Here is a 14,715-nt window from a genome sequence, read left to right on the forward strand (position 1 = left end):
TCGCCCTGTATTCCAGGAGCGGTGTAAGATTGGGCGCGTCTTTAGTAATTATTACTTATTATAAGTGCTTGACCATCACTTATTTTAGAATCCCCTGAGTCCGTATTAGTTGTATTCTTTCATTTTATTAATTTTTATTTTCATTTGTTTATTATATTTTTAATTTTCATAACATGTTTCAGGTGGTTTATTTATAGAATTAGGGATTCCTACTTGTTAGGGACCCTCTGTAAGTATTGCCAACTGCTCATTCAAAGTCTATTCATAGTCTGTCTTCCACCTTTAGCCGAGGATCAGTCCGGGAGAGTAATGAGTCCATTTTCTATGACGGCAGCTCCTGTGTTACCGCGTCACGTTTTGTTTGAAGAGTGCGCGCGTACACGGAAGGAGAACTCTATTTAAGATATAGAGTTCAAGAACATTTGTGCTTACTATTGAGCACGAGACATGGTCGTAGAGCGTTTGCCATAGTGTCCTGACAGCGTTGACTTACGAGACGCTTGGCTTTCAAATTAATTAAGGTCAGTAACCGGAAATGCCCGTTTTTTTTTATTTTAAGCACGACGAACTTAAGAGTGATTCTTACGGAGGGACTCATGTTTTGTGTTCTCAGAGACTCGAGGTGGGGTCGTACAATTAGCAGGCAGCCAGCCCGGCTGGGCAGGCTACGCTGTCCTTCCGGTGCAACGTTCAGAGCCACCGTGACATTGCTGTAGGTATTTATAATGTGGCTTTAGCAGTTCGGGTTCTTCCAGTATGGTCTATACACTGGAGTCAGTTTTTACTGGGCACTTTCCTTGATTTATGGTTTTGGTAATAATTATGTGGTGGTGAATGGAAACGGTTTGTTTTCTACGTTCTTTCCTCATCTTTGATCATTAAGACATTTAATTTTGCGCACATTTGGGTGATATTTGTATATAATCTGTTGCCTCTATACCTCTAGGGATTGGTTTAAATCTATGTCTGGATGGTCAACTAATGATATGGTGTATTATATCGTGACATGTAAGTCCTAGAAATTTGTATATATGTAATATATTGTTTTTCATTTTTTTTATATTCCTGTAGAATATATAAGTTTGCTGCCCAAGTCCTGAGGAGGCCTAAATACATACAGGCTGAAACGCGTCGACTGTAGTTCATATTGGCATCACTAAAATATTTAACTGAATTAAAGAAGTTGTTTTCTGAGAGCCTTAACTTGAAGAGGAAGTATAAAGGGCTGTTTCTTCCCAGGCTTTTGTTTGAAACATTGTGATGACCAAGACAAAGGAATAAGGTCTGATAATTACTTGCCATACCTGTCCTTGTTTAAAATAATTGGGCACTGGAACCAGATAAAGGGTTCAGGAGGAAAATTTCTTTAGTATTTTGTACTTTCTTTTTTTGTTTGTAAATATTGTGTATATTGTATAAAAATGTATATATGTTCAGAAAATGACTAAAATGTATACATGTACAAAAAAACAAATGTAAAAAAGAAATGAACAGCATAAAAAGAGAAAATTCATTTTCTCTTTTGATGCTGTTCATTTCTTTTGGTTTACTAAAACAAGTTATAAAACCAAGTTTGGCTGTACTTGAATTATTGAATTAATTGATAGCGAATGGATGAAGCAAGATAAGAGTGATATTTAGATTAATTCATGAAGTATTTTTGAGAAAACTGAAGACAGTTAATTTATGGTATCTGTTCTATTAAGGATTTACAGAACTATTACCATAGGCATCGTTTTGTAAAAGTTTAGTTTTGAATTCAGAGTAGAAGCATGAAATTCCATGGTAATTTCCCTTTCATCAGAGGGTAATTCGAAATAGTGCAGTAATACCACACCTGAAAATGACCTCACCCCCTAGTATCAGGATGGCCGGGAGCAGTATTACCACGCAAAGATCATGCAACAATTGGAATGCGGGACTCAGTATCATATGCTCCACAGTCATGCATTGGTTGGGGAAATAGTTACATCAGTTGGATGGTCTTTGTCGGCAGTCATCAACTCAATAAATAAGTTCATAGTGGATTTACGCACAATTTTTTCAATACCTCTTTCACCAGATCCCAGTGGAATGCCCTATCCTCAAATTCAGAAAAGAAAATGTGCAGCACATGAAAGCAAAACACTCTTTCCACCTAGTTTTCCAACCCAGGCTATTTGCATAAAATGCAGTTAAATAATTTCCACCACAGTTTGCTCTAATCCCTTTAATCTCTGTTCAGAGAGTAGATTCACAGTGAGACCCATATATGCAATGACACCAGTGAAGGACAACCAAATCCATGCAAGATGTCAGCTCCTTAGAACATCACAATAACTAATGTCCACAAAGAGTCAAAATGGGAGCCATGGGAGGCTTCTGCAATGAAGACGTTAATATGAATGAGGTCTGGCTAAAGGCCTCCAGAACCGCAACAGTGAAACAGAAAAGGCCGTGGTTGCTTTATCATTGGCAGTGAGGACAGCAAACCCATAAGAACTTTGTGGACTATGCTCCAGAAGGTTCTTTAGGAAGAAAACTGTGAAGTGCAAACTAATCAGGGGCTGCGGCTAGATCTAGACTGATTCTGTAAAGAAAGCTGCAAGCCTGCAAGTCACCAAACCAATGACCATCCCCCAAAGGTTCCTTTCACCCCATTCCAACCCATTCCTGTAACCTTTCTTCGAATGTGCGTGAGCAACAAGTGACACTAAAAGGATGTGCCACAGGATTCCTATGTTCTTCAATGTCCCTTCCCCTTCCAATTTTCGTTTTTAGTTTAGGGTCTAGCCCTTTATTTCTCTTTTAGTATAGTTTTCTTCTTCTTCTACTGGTTAGTCTGATTTTGGTTTTTTTCACGCAATACCTAATATCATATACACTGTTCTGATATCCATACTTTACTTATTCTTGTGTTCTTATGCAACCTCATGTTTGTTTGTTGTGTTTTTATTCATATTGTACCCCAAGATCTCATGTGGCTAAGTATTTGATCAAAATAAAGACTTATGTAACCAGGATCTGGCTTTAACATCCTATGTTTACGGTCGCGGTCCTCACCTTCATCGCCGTCAGAGAAAGGACCGTGGTGACAAAGACTGAACTGAGGGTAGTGTAGAGTACCAGCGCCAGTAAAGAACTAGGCTCCTGTCTCCCAACTCAAAGTATACCCTCTCGTACAGACTAGTTGAAATGTTGAGAATAAAATGACTCCACTAGGCATAGCACCATCACAAATAATCACACATATCTTCTTCGGGTATTTTCAGTGTGAACAAAGAAATTGACCTAGAGGTCGTTAATGTCTAGTCCAGTAATGTCTAGCAATTTGGATATTCTCCTGTCTATGTCTCTGGGTGTACATATGTGCCTGACAATGCGGGGTATCCACCTGCATCAGATCCTTCAATCTGCACTGGTGATATGCCTTGGGGCGATCGCCATTAAAAGACTTTAAGATTATACAATGAGAATCCATTAGAGCTAGATAAAATCACCATCAATCAATCAATCAATCACAGCATTTATAAAGCGCACTACTCACCCGGTGGGTCTCAAGGCGCTAGGGGAGGGGAGGTCCGCTACTGCTCGAACAGCCAGGTCTTGAGCTGTTTCCTGAAGGCGAGGTGGTCCTGGGTCAGGCGGAGGTGGTTCGGGAGGGAGTTCCAGGTCTTGGCGGCCAGGTAGGAGAAGGACCTTCCTCCTGTGGTGGCTCTTCTGATGCGGGGGACGGCGGCGAGGGCGTGGCCGGTCGATCGAAGTTGGCGTGTGGGAGCGTAGAAGTTGAGGCGGCTGTTGAGGTATCCTGGGCCTTGGTTGTGCAGGGCTTTGTGTGCGTGGGTGAGGAGACGGAAGGTGATTCTCTTGTTGACCGGTAGCCAGTGCAGATCTTTCAGGTGTCCGGAGATGTGGCTGCGCCGGGGGATGTCCAGGATGAGTCGTGCTGAGGCGTTCTGGATCCGCTGGAGTCTCTTCTGGAGTTTGGCGGTGGTTCCGGCGTAGAGGGAGTTGCCGTAGTCCAGGCGGCTGGTGACGAGGGCCTGGGTGACCGTCTTCCTGGTCTCGGTGGGGATCCACCGGAAGATCTTACGAAGCATGCGCAGGATGTTGAAGCATGACGAGGAGACGGCGTTGACTATTCTGGTCATGGAGAGGGAGGAGTCCAGGATGAAGCCCAGGTTGCGTGCGTGGTCCGTTGGTTTGGGTGCGCTACCGAGTCAAGTGGCTGTATATCAATATCAAGGGTGTGTGTGTAAAGTTCTGCAACAACAAAACATCATCAGAAATAGAAATGGGGCTTGCTAAACTAAAATCAATTGAGCCCTCAATTACACTTTTAAAAATGCATACATGTCATACTTCACATAGTGCATCAACAAACTTATGGGGTCATTTGTGCTTTTTGCATAAATTGATGATCCTCACATTCCACCAAACCTGCAGTTCCCCTACTTCATTTAGATCTGGGGAAACCAATATGTCTCCAATGGTGGAGCTTCTGCCGGTTGATGGGAACCAGCATGTTGAGCTCAAAACATGTTTCAAAAGTACTAAGGTCAAATTAGCAAGCAATGTTTTTTTTATCAACAAGAATTGTATGAGGTAGGCACTCTCTTATGGAGGATTTCAGTGGCTGAGATAAATCATTTATTCAATGGTTCTCTAATTTACATGGAAGGAGTTATCAATATCCGAGGAAAAGAACGAACGTGCATGATGAGCAGTCTCATTTTGAAGGGCTTTTTAATTCAAAATTTGGTGAAGATGGGAGCAGGTTGTTCAGTGCTAAAATTGTGCTGGTGTTTGCCAGTACTTGGCACTGACACCTATTTTTCTGTACCAGCGCTTATTTATAACCGTCTACCACATGGTGGTACTGTCAGTCTATTTGTGAGCAGAACTAAAATATTGAATATACTTAAAATAAATATTAAAACCAACTGGTACAGGTCATCCTTGCAGTCACACTTGTGTTGTGTGATGGTTAGTATTTTGCAGAGTTGACAGGGGCAATGGATGCTACAAAACATGGTTGCCTGAGAAATACCTTGGGCCCTCGCACCTTTTTCAAAGGAAGCTCTGATGCAACTTCAGGAGCTACAGGGGACAACAGTTATGAGCATTTTAAATTGATTCAATTAGAACACAATCTATTTGAAAAAATTCCAGCTGCTCTTAGTGTATATTTTGCTGTGGTGTTTGTGGTGTACGCTATCTCCTGTGGTGCATAAGGGTTACTAGCATCATAGAAATTTCATGACTTGAGAGGTAGATATTGAATTTGAAAAGATGAATTGGGGCTTACCCATTCCACCCTGGAAATGCAATTAATCATGCCATTGATAGCAGTAATTATTCCACAAAAAGTATAAATTGAACTTAAATGCACAGATGGCTTTGTGGGTTTTGTCGAGTATATTTTCCAAGATCACTAGTTGTCGTACAAAATTGCACTGGCTCACAAGGAAGTGTCTTATATACAAGAGAAAATAACCTTTTCTGAACACGCAGCATAGATCTCTGCTACCTGAAGATACTGGCAGGGTTAATGGCATACTATTTTTGTGGATCAACCTACTATGCAAAAAGTTACCGGTAAAACCATATGACCATTCCTCAATTTCCCCAACTTAATTTTATTTTGTATTTTTTTTATCCAAACTGCATCTGGCTCCCTGTTGCAGCACAGAAATACAGCTCAAAGACACAAAATTGTGTGTCCCAGCAGAGAACCAGAAGCTGTCTAAAATTGTACTTAGGCTAAGAAAAACTCTTAACAGTGTTTGGCTCGTTGTTGGGGCTATTTCACAATGCCCCTCATGGAGAACAACGTTTTGAGCGAGGAAGGAGCTGTGTGAAATGAACAAGCAGCAAGGGGTGACTGGTTTATTTCTTCAATAACCCACTGAGCAATACATGAGTGAGATGTGCTTCAGGTAAGCATCAATCCCTTGATACATTACAGGGATAGTTTGTGGTACCCCAACCTTTCTTTCATTAAGGAATAATATACTCAAGAACACTAGAACATGAGGGATATAATAACAAGAAGCATTTTAAAATCCAAACTCTAGTCTAGTGCACACAATATGATTTGTAACTACATTAAAGGCAAATAAAATAGTAGCAGCATTGTTTACAAAAGGCGTGAACAAAAGAAATACTCCAACATGATTACTATTATACATGTAAGGCAATTCTACCCCCATTCTTCTAATCTAACTGCTAAGCTATATTAATCACAGCAGAAAATAAAACCCTATTTCGAGGTTCAAGATGGCTCACTCTCGCATACCTGTTTGAACAATAGCGCCTGTCTTCGGTAAAATAGCACGGTGCAATAGATAGCACCACGTCCAGCTATTTCCCAGACCTATTTCCTAAGTTACATTTCAGCAGGTTTGACCCGCTAACATTTAAAGGGCAAAATCTGGAGGGACTGGACTGTATCACAACACCTGTAATTCTGTCCCTCACCCAACACCACTACATGCACACAGATGTTTGCCACAGGGGCCCTCATTTAAAGAGGCATTGGTATTTGAGGTCGCAGCATTAGTGGTTCAAAACCCCTGAACAAAGCCAGGCAGGAAACCAAAATCAGTGGCAGCTAAAATTTTCAAGCCAGCCCCACACTGCAGGAGACTACCTATAGCATGGGGCCATGGTAGCTTTCATGCTTGGGTCAATAGAGGCAGCTCATCAGGGGCGGCCTTAGGCATGTGCAAGCTGTGCACCTGCACAGGGCTACCAAACCCCAGGGGCCTCCATGCCAATATATATCCTTAATATAATAATCCTCTGAGGATGGATACATATTTGCGTGGCGGCCCTGGCAGGGATTTGGCGGCCTCCCGCTCTGTTCCACTTCCAAACACCCTGACCCCCCCCCCTCTTCACTGGCCTCTGCGCTCCGCCCCGCCCGGAACCCCTCTTCCGGGGCCCCTACCTCGCTCCCTGCCCAGGGCCGCCATGAGCCTAGAGCCGCCCCTGAGTTCATCCACTCCCAAGGATTGCAGCCCACATGGAAAGGGCCAGAGTAGCATAATGGCTATTCTGACCCTGGCCCGGAAGTCCTTCACTAAACCTGATTGTATCTGTTTTACATAAGAAATCCCACAACGATGAGAGCAAAATCACCCTCCTGCAAGTGTAAATCTTCGTGCATAGCTTTTGAAGGGGTGTTTGATGACGCTGCAATCTAAGCCACTTAAGGCAAGATGCAATGGTAGTGGTCTGAATGGCATTGGTAACTGCCCTTATTTGCATGACACCCTTGAACAATGGTTTCATATCACACAGTCTTTAAAACCTGAATTGGAAAAGTATGTGGAACGCTGTTGAATACAAGCTTATTGTGTACGGTAAGTGTGAATGTGGTGGTTTACATTTTAGAGAGAGTTCCAAAGATTGGTAGATAACTGCAAAATTGCAATTCTCTCGCTCTGTAAAATATGTCTTTTCATTTTGCTTTCCTAGCCCGGGAAAACATTTTCCTACATTGCTGAGCTATGAAAAGAGCAGATGTTTTATGCAATTTATATTTTTAAACATGTTCTTCGTGCAAAGTAATTAGGACGATTAAGTGAGGTTACCATTTCCGATTTTCCTCTGCCCAGAATATGCTAACACTCGTCTTACATAAACTATATTTATGATTTTGGTTTAGGGATATTATTCACAATGTTGGTTTTTTATTTTACATAGTTTGAAGAAGGGTAGTCTGTACTGAGAACCATTGTTTTGAGGGGCATTTTTCTGTGCTAAATTTACCTTACATGGGTTTACTGAAGAGTTGGGAATAGCTTCTTTTTAAAAACAATATTAATATCTGCTTTAATTTGATTCTGCTGGTGGTCAACAGTGCTCGACTTTTCCATCGGGCAAGGAACAAGAATTTGAAAGAGAGGCATTGTCTCGAATGCCCTTTGATCCTATGTAAACTTCCAAACTTATCATTACTCGCTGTCATTCTTGTCTACCTGGGCCACATCAGACTAGTCACTTCTGCCACTTCAGGGTTGTCACAGACACAATCAGAAGGTTGGGCCACGGAGTAGAGCCTGCAGGATGATGGTGTTTTGAGGGCACGACGAGGTGTTCTGGGAAAAGAAAATGCAGAATGCCTGAGCCTGAGAACAGTTGGCCCAGGGTATTGTGCCTTACAAGTCCTCCTGGTGGCCCATCTCTGGCAGATGCATCAAGCAGTGTGCCATATTACAGCATCTGCATCATACATAGCGCTACATGGACAAGGATTTGATTTGAATAAAATTTATAACGCGCAGACAATAACCCGAAGGTATCAAGACGCCAAGGATGACAATGTTTGTAAGTACTTGACGGGAAGCCATACATACTCTCATTTGGCATCATATTAAATATGAGGCTCCTATTGGCCAGTGCATGTGCACTTTACGGCAACCATGCTGGTGAAAATCCATGGCATTGCCGTTGCATGAGAGCCATGAATCTCACCAACAGTGCAAACGCCAAAACTCAATATGCTTTTTAATTGCCCAGATGCTGGTTTGGATGTTACCCCATTGATTATCTTCTGTAATATCCTTTATATTATTTTCTATTGAATATCAATGGGCTAACCTCTTGATACACCTTTGGGATAGCCTTATGTACCTTACTGAATTTGCCTTTGGACTGACCCAGTCACCATTGGACTACCATAGAATCATTCCTGCTGAATCCTCTGGCTGTGTCTTGTAATCTTTCTCCAACCCTCTTGCATAGATGACACTTGTTGTTCAAGACCTGCCACTTAGATGATCGGGGTCGTTTCCATTCTGTTATCATTTGGTCTTTGTTCATTTCCATCCTATCCATTCTTTGTGACATGTTGTTCTCTCCAGCTCCATCTCATTCAGTGGTCTGTGTGCTCTTCTGCCTGTCAAACAAGCATTGGCAAAGCCAATAGGTCTCGTCAATGCCTGAGCTATTGGCCTCGTCAATGTCAATGTCTTTTAGCCATGTAGGCTAGTAGCACGTCTGCTCTTCAGCATGAAAGTCATGGAAAGCCCAGAATCACATGTTGAGCCGACGCTGAGGCTCTTCGCCCTGATGTCATTTTTATTGTCCTGCCCCTCCTGACACAAAAAAGTGCTATGACCTGGCCTGCGCTGGCCGTATCATAGCGCCTTTTCAATGATTTTCAGCCATGCTGAACAGCAGATAGGCTACTAGATAACATGGCTAAAAGACAAGCATGAATGGCTAAAATACAAACAGAAATGAAGGGGTAATAAAAATGCAAAAAAATAAAGTAAACAAGTGCTGTTTATGTTTTAACAACTTTTAAAGAAATGCATGTGTTTATGTACACATGCATTCATTTTAGTTGTATGTGTGTATGTGTACAAGGGAGATAGCATTAAACACAAGTACTCATGTGGAGTGCTTGAAAACAAAGAAATAATAGCTGCACGCACAGGAGCAGTGTAAGGAGACATGCACTATAGGAGGGCCGAGGACAAGAGGAAGGCATGACCATGGTATGCCATGGGGAATGGCATCTAAGAAAATGAGAGCGACGCTGAAGGTAAGAGATAGGCGGCCTGTAAGCCAACAGATAGCAGATAGAACACAACATGTCTCGTTGAGACAGCGCATGTACTGTCTAGCTGAGCAGCAGATACACTGTCTAGCCAAGACCTAAAAATAATAGATTTTGCACATGCAAAACCTAAATCTACTGGCTTTGCCAATGCTTGTTGTGTTTAGAAACTGGGAAATTAAGTGATGTATCCATAATCACAAATTGTGGAACTGAAGTCGAGGTTAGGGAGAAGATATGGTTGCCTTTCGGGAGAGGATGTGGCGTAAGGGTCAGAGCTGCAGACAACGGAGCAGGTAAACTGGGTTCGAGTTTTGGTGTCAGCTTAACATGCATGATTTTGGGCAAATCCCTTAATTTCGCCATGCCTACAAAACTGAGTGTGTCCTTGTGTAAAGTAACTGGTGTTAAAGTAAAGCACTCCAATATCTTTGGGAGGTGTTGGCGCTATATAAAACTTGTGCTAATGTAAAGCGTTCCAGCACCTTCGGGTGGTGTTGAGGCTATAAAAACTGCACCAAAAAAAGTAACTGGTGCTTATGTAAAACACTCCAATACCTCCAAGACCTCTGAATGGGGTTGGCACTATATAAAACTGCACAAAGCAAAGTGAAAAACAGAGTCAGTGGGGATCTGCGCAACAAAGTTCAACGGGGGTAAGCAGCATGAGGTGGACGGGCAACCAAAACAAATGCTGGAAGCCATGGAGAGATTAAGTGATTTGCACATAATCACAACATGTGGAACTGAAGTTGAGGCTAAGGAGATGATGTGGCATCCTCTTGGGAGAGGATGTGGTGTAAGGGCCAGAGCTGCTGACTATGGAGCTGGAAAACTGGGTTGAAGTTTTTACTTCGGTTTAGCATCCTTGATTCTGGGCAAATCACTTAATCTCCTCATGCCTACAAAAATGAATATGATTTTGTGTAAAGTAACTAGTGCTAATTGTAAAGTGCTTCAATACCTTCGGGTGGTGTTTGGTGCCAAATAAAGCTGCACAAAAAAAGTAACTGGTGCTTATGTAAAGCGCTCCAATACCTTCAGGTGGTGTCGGAAATACATAAAACTGCAACAAAAAAACAAATGTGAAAAGAAGAATCGGGGGAGAAGGGGATCTGTTCAATGGGAGTTCAGCGTGGACAATCAGAGACAGGAGGGCGGGGGGAGTTCATCCATAGAAGGATTGTGGCTTTTGCCTGAATAGGGTTTCACTCCCGCAACCAACAACCCAGTTTCTCACAATCAGGATTACCACTGGTAATGAGAGTCTAATTGCGCTAAACAAATGTTGCCATTCAATCATAATCGCTGTTTCCCCTTTATAGTTAAGGACAGGATACTTTTCTAATAATAACATGAGATCGAGTATAGTTGAGGTGGCAAGTATCATATTTGTTCCATTTTCTTTAATGGCTTGGTGGCCTTTGGTCTAACTATGTTTAATATGTGTCCAAAAATGTTATATTTTATGTCAGCTATAAATAGTTCACCTGAAAAAATACACAGAAGGGAATCCTGCACAGATGTTTGGCACATCAGTTAGAACCGGCTCTTATTTACTAAAAAGAATGACTAATTATGGAATGTAGACAATAGATATATTTTAAGTGACTTGAAAGGGTCAGCAGATTCAAATTTATTTCTCCAAGAGAAAATGTGCATTACGGCAAGAGCTGCCGACTTTGGAACTGGAGAACTGGTTTCGAGTCTGAGCATCGGCTCAACATCCTGTGATCCTAGGCAAATGACTTGATCTAACAATGCCAAAAACGTGTTTAATCTAACAGGCGCTTATGTAAGAGCTCCAATACCTTTGGGACGAGTTTGCGCTATATAGAACTGCAAAAAAAAGGAATATATGAATGTATCACTAGCAAGGATCAATTTCTGGCGAGGCAGCAGCACCTCCAAGAGCTGAGAAAGAAATGGTCCTCCAGAAGCAACAAGTCAAAAGGCTGGATCGAACCTATGTGGAATGCGGCAGATCATGGCGCAAAGAGCTGTACATATTCATAAGTAGCACAACATTTGCTTCTTTGGAAATATTAGCATCACCATCTACACCATTCTGGATTATATCCAGCTGTATAGAAAAACATTAATTGGAGACTCAAGTGTAACCCTGAATTGACAGGAAAAACTGGGCATGATCGAGCGTAACTCTTGACAACCATAATGTGGTCAAGATTTTAAAAGGACATGTTTGAAAGAGTAAAAAGTCCACAATAGCTTTAGTTTTTAGATTCTGTGGACCTTGCAGATCACTTTCGAGTCAGTGAACTTTTATTTGTACCCAAGGTCAATTGGTTGGTGAGAATTATTTATGTTTTCAGTACCAATACAACTGACGTGGATCATTTCTTCATCACATCAAGGTTGGGCTTCTTGACTACGCTCTACTTCAATATGAATCATAAGGCCTAACGGCTGGGGCATTCGACCTCAAATCTGGGGAACTGAGTTCGAGTCTCAGCAATGACGCTGAACATCCTGTGATTCTGGGCAAATTACTTAATCTCCACGTGCCTAACAAAAATGTAACTGGTGCTATGTAAAGTGCTCTGATACCTATTAAAGTTTGCGCTATATAAAACTCTAAAAATACAAACCAATTTTGACTATTACAAAATCAGGCATCTAGAAAGATCTCCAGTCATGGGTAAATGTATCTTGTTTCTATAACAGTGAGGCCTGGTAACAAGACAATAGACTTCATTTCTAATATTTATCATAATGATGCACCCAAGATTATGATTCACACAGCCTTCCTGATGGACCTTGAGTATGGGCGTGCAAAATCGCACTAAAAGGTTGTGCAATATACCAGCAGCAGATTGATTTGAGGGCAAAATATCTTGTGACTGTGATTTTATTGTTCTAGCACAAAAACTTCTGTTCAAACCAGCAACCAGCTGAAGAAAATTAGATACAATTTTGCACCCATAAATTTTCGCAAAATTCATCCTTGTGAAATACATGTATTTTGTGATATTTCATGTGTTGCAAGAAACCTTTCTCCCTGGCCTGACCATGAGGGGACTGAATGGCTAAATCAGAGAAGGACCTCAAAGCTAAGCCTGGGTGAAATTTAAATTACGCTGCAGTAATTTTCGTAATTTCAGGAAGTTTGCATTATCCTTCTTATGCGAAATTCCTGAAGTTATTTCATTGCACCACTTTGTGTTATTAGGCCCCATTCACAGTAAAAATTTAGAATAAATACACATGAACAACAGAACATGAGCAACTGTTGTTCCTAGCTTTTTGTTTAAATGCATGTTCGTGCCAAAATTTGGAGCAAGGACATTTTTCACTCAAAAATATAGAGCAAAATGACAGAGTTCCTGTTGGAACTGGGGGTCCTTATCCCTCACCACCGCCACCAAATGCTGGAGGCGGGAGTCCCTGTCCCACACTGCTGTAGCCAAATGCGAGATTCGGACCCCTCGTTTCAATGTTAGGCAAAGTAAGAACACCGTCTGAGATAGCCCTGCTCACCCCCTTAGTAGCTTGGCACAAGCAGCCAGGCCAATCTCCAAGGCACGAGTGTACAGTATTTACAACCACACTCACAGCCACGCAATGATGTCACCACAAATAGACTCCACACAAATCTTTATAAAACAAGTATAATCTTTATATAAGCAGATATACGATATGCCCACACGATACAAAACCAACATATAATAGTGGGTAGTATTCCTTCCGGAGGATTGGTAGGTTCTAGTTCCAACCACTGCTTCTAACCAACAGTTAAGCTTACATCTAACCGTTTCCAAAAGGTTAGGCAGGTCGTATTGCTGGAATCACACACGTTGCAAAAGAAAAGAAATACTGCAATGCGTAAAGAAATACTCATGGACTGTGCAATAGAAAAACAATGCCATACGTAGCGCCACAGTCATGTACTATGCAATAGAAAAAATAATGCAATGTGTTTCACTACCAGCATGCCCTGTGCAAGGAAGAAACAAAGCAATGCATCACGCTACCATCATGTACGGTGCAATGAAGAAATAATGTAATGCGCCACGTTACCATCAGATGCTCTGCAAGGGAAACATAATGCAGTGCGTAGTGCACCAAGCATGTAGTTCGTCAGGCACAAATAAGGTCAGGCGTCCTACGACACTTCGATAGTTCCTTAGCAGCAATAATGCAAAGTGTAATACGACAGTTTAGCTGCTCCTTTAACAGTTGTCCCCAATATGGATCAATGATGACACAAAAGTACTGCTTCTCACTCCGGCCCCAGTACTGCATCTCCTTGGGCCAGAACGGGCCTAGATCCGAGCTGAAGCAACTGTCTCGCGCAGTTGACAGAAGCGAGAGGCAGAGAGAGTGTCCCTCCGTGCCCACGCCCCACCCCAGCTGGGGATCCACGTTACCAGGGGGGGCGCGACCCCACTCTCCTCTCCTCCTTCAGCGATTCGGGCCTTGATCAAGAACTCCGTCAATGGGCACGGCGAGCTCGGGCCCGCAGCTCAGCTCCTGTGGAGCTGCTGGTCCAGACCGCACCTGTTTCACTCTGAGGGCCCAATGACTTGGCCCTCCTTCCGGCGGTCTCAGTGGACACCGAGACCTGCACTCAGCACTGTGGAGACCTACTTCGATTTCAGTGCACACACTGCCCAGGCATTTCTCACCAGCACCTCTGTTTGCACCTCGACAAGCACTCTGCACATCCGAGACACGCCTCTTCTCTGGTGCACACGATGACCAGACGCTCTTCATCAACGCCTTGACTTGCACCACGACACACACACCCTGCGCGTCCGAGTCTCACCTCTTCACTCAGTGCACACCACGACCAGGCGCTCTTCACCAATGCCTTGGCTACACCTCGACACGCACCCTGCGCGTCCGAGTCTCACCTGTTCACTCGGTGCACACAATGACCAGGCGCTCTTCACCAATGCTTTGGCTGCACCTCGACACGCACTCTGCGTGTCCGAGTCTCACCTCTTCCCTCAGTGCACACGATGACCAGGCGCGCTTCACCAACGCCTTGGCTGCACCACAACATGCACCATGCACGTCCGAGACTCTGTTTACTTCCTATGTGCCCACGATTACAAGGCACAACTTCCAAGGGTCTCAAGCTGCAAAAGCATGCACACACCGTGTTGCTTGGGACTTCTACCGAAACTTTTATGTTCCTGTGT

General features: G+C 42.8%; 1 protein-coding gene and 1 long non-coding RNA gene across 2 annotated transcripts in view; one reads left to right on the plus strand and one right to left on the minus strand.

Moving 5' to 3' along the window:
* Positions 1-14,715, minus strand: part of MYO3B (myosin IIIB) — a 2,563,893-nt gene that overhangs the window by 1,657,284 nt on the left and 891,894 nt on the right. The gene's annotated exons all lie outside the window — the stretch shown is intronic.
* Positions 382-2,994, plus strand: LOC144823243 (uncharacterized). Its single transcript, XR_013608757.1, has 3 exons — positions 382-521; positions 614-712; positions 1,072-2,994. It is a non-coding gene; the product is annotated as an uncharacterized LOC144823243 (long non-coding RNA).

The sequence above is a fragment of the Lissotriton helveticus genome, chromosome 3_1, assembly GCF_964261635.1.
Source record: "Lissotriton helveticus chromosome 3_1, aLisHel1.1, whole genome shotgun sequence".
NCBI classification, from domain to species: Eukaryota; Metazoa; Chordata; class Amphibia; order Caudata; family Salamandridae; genus Lissotriton; species Lissotriton helveticus.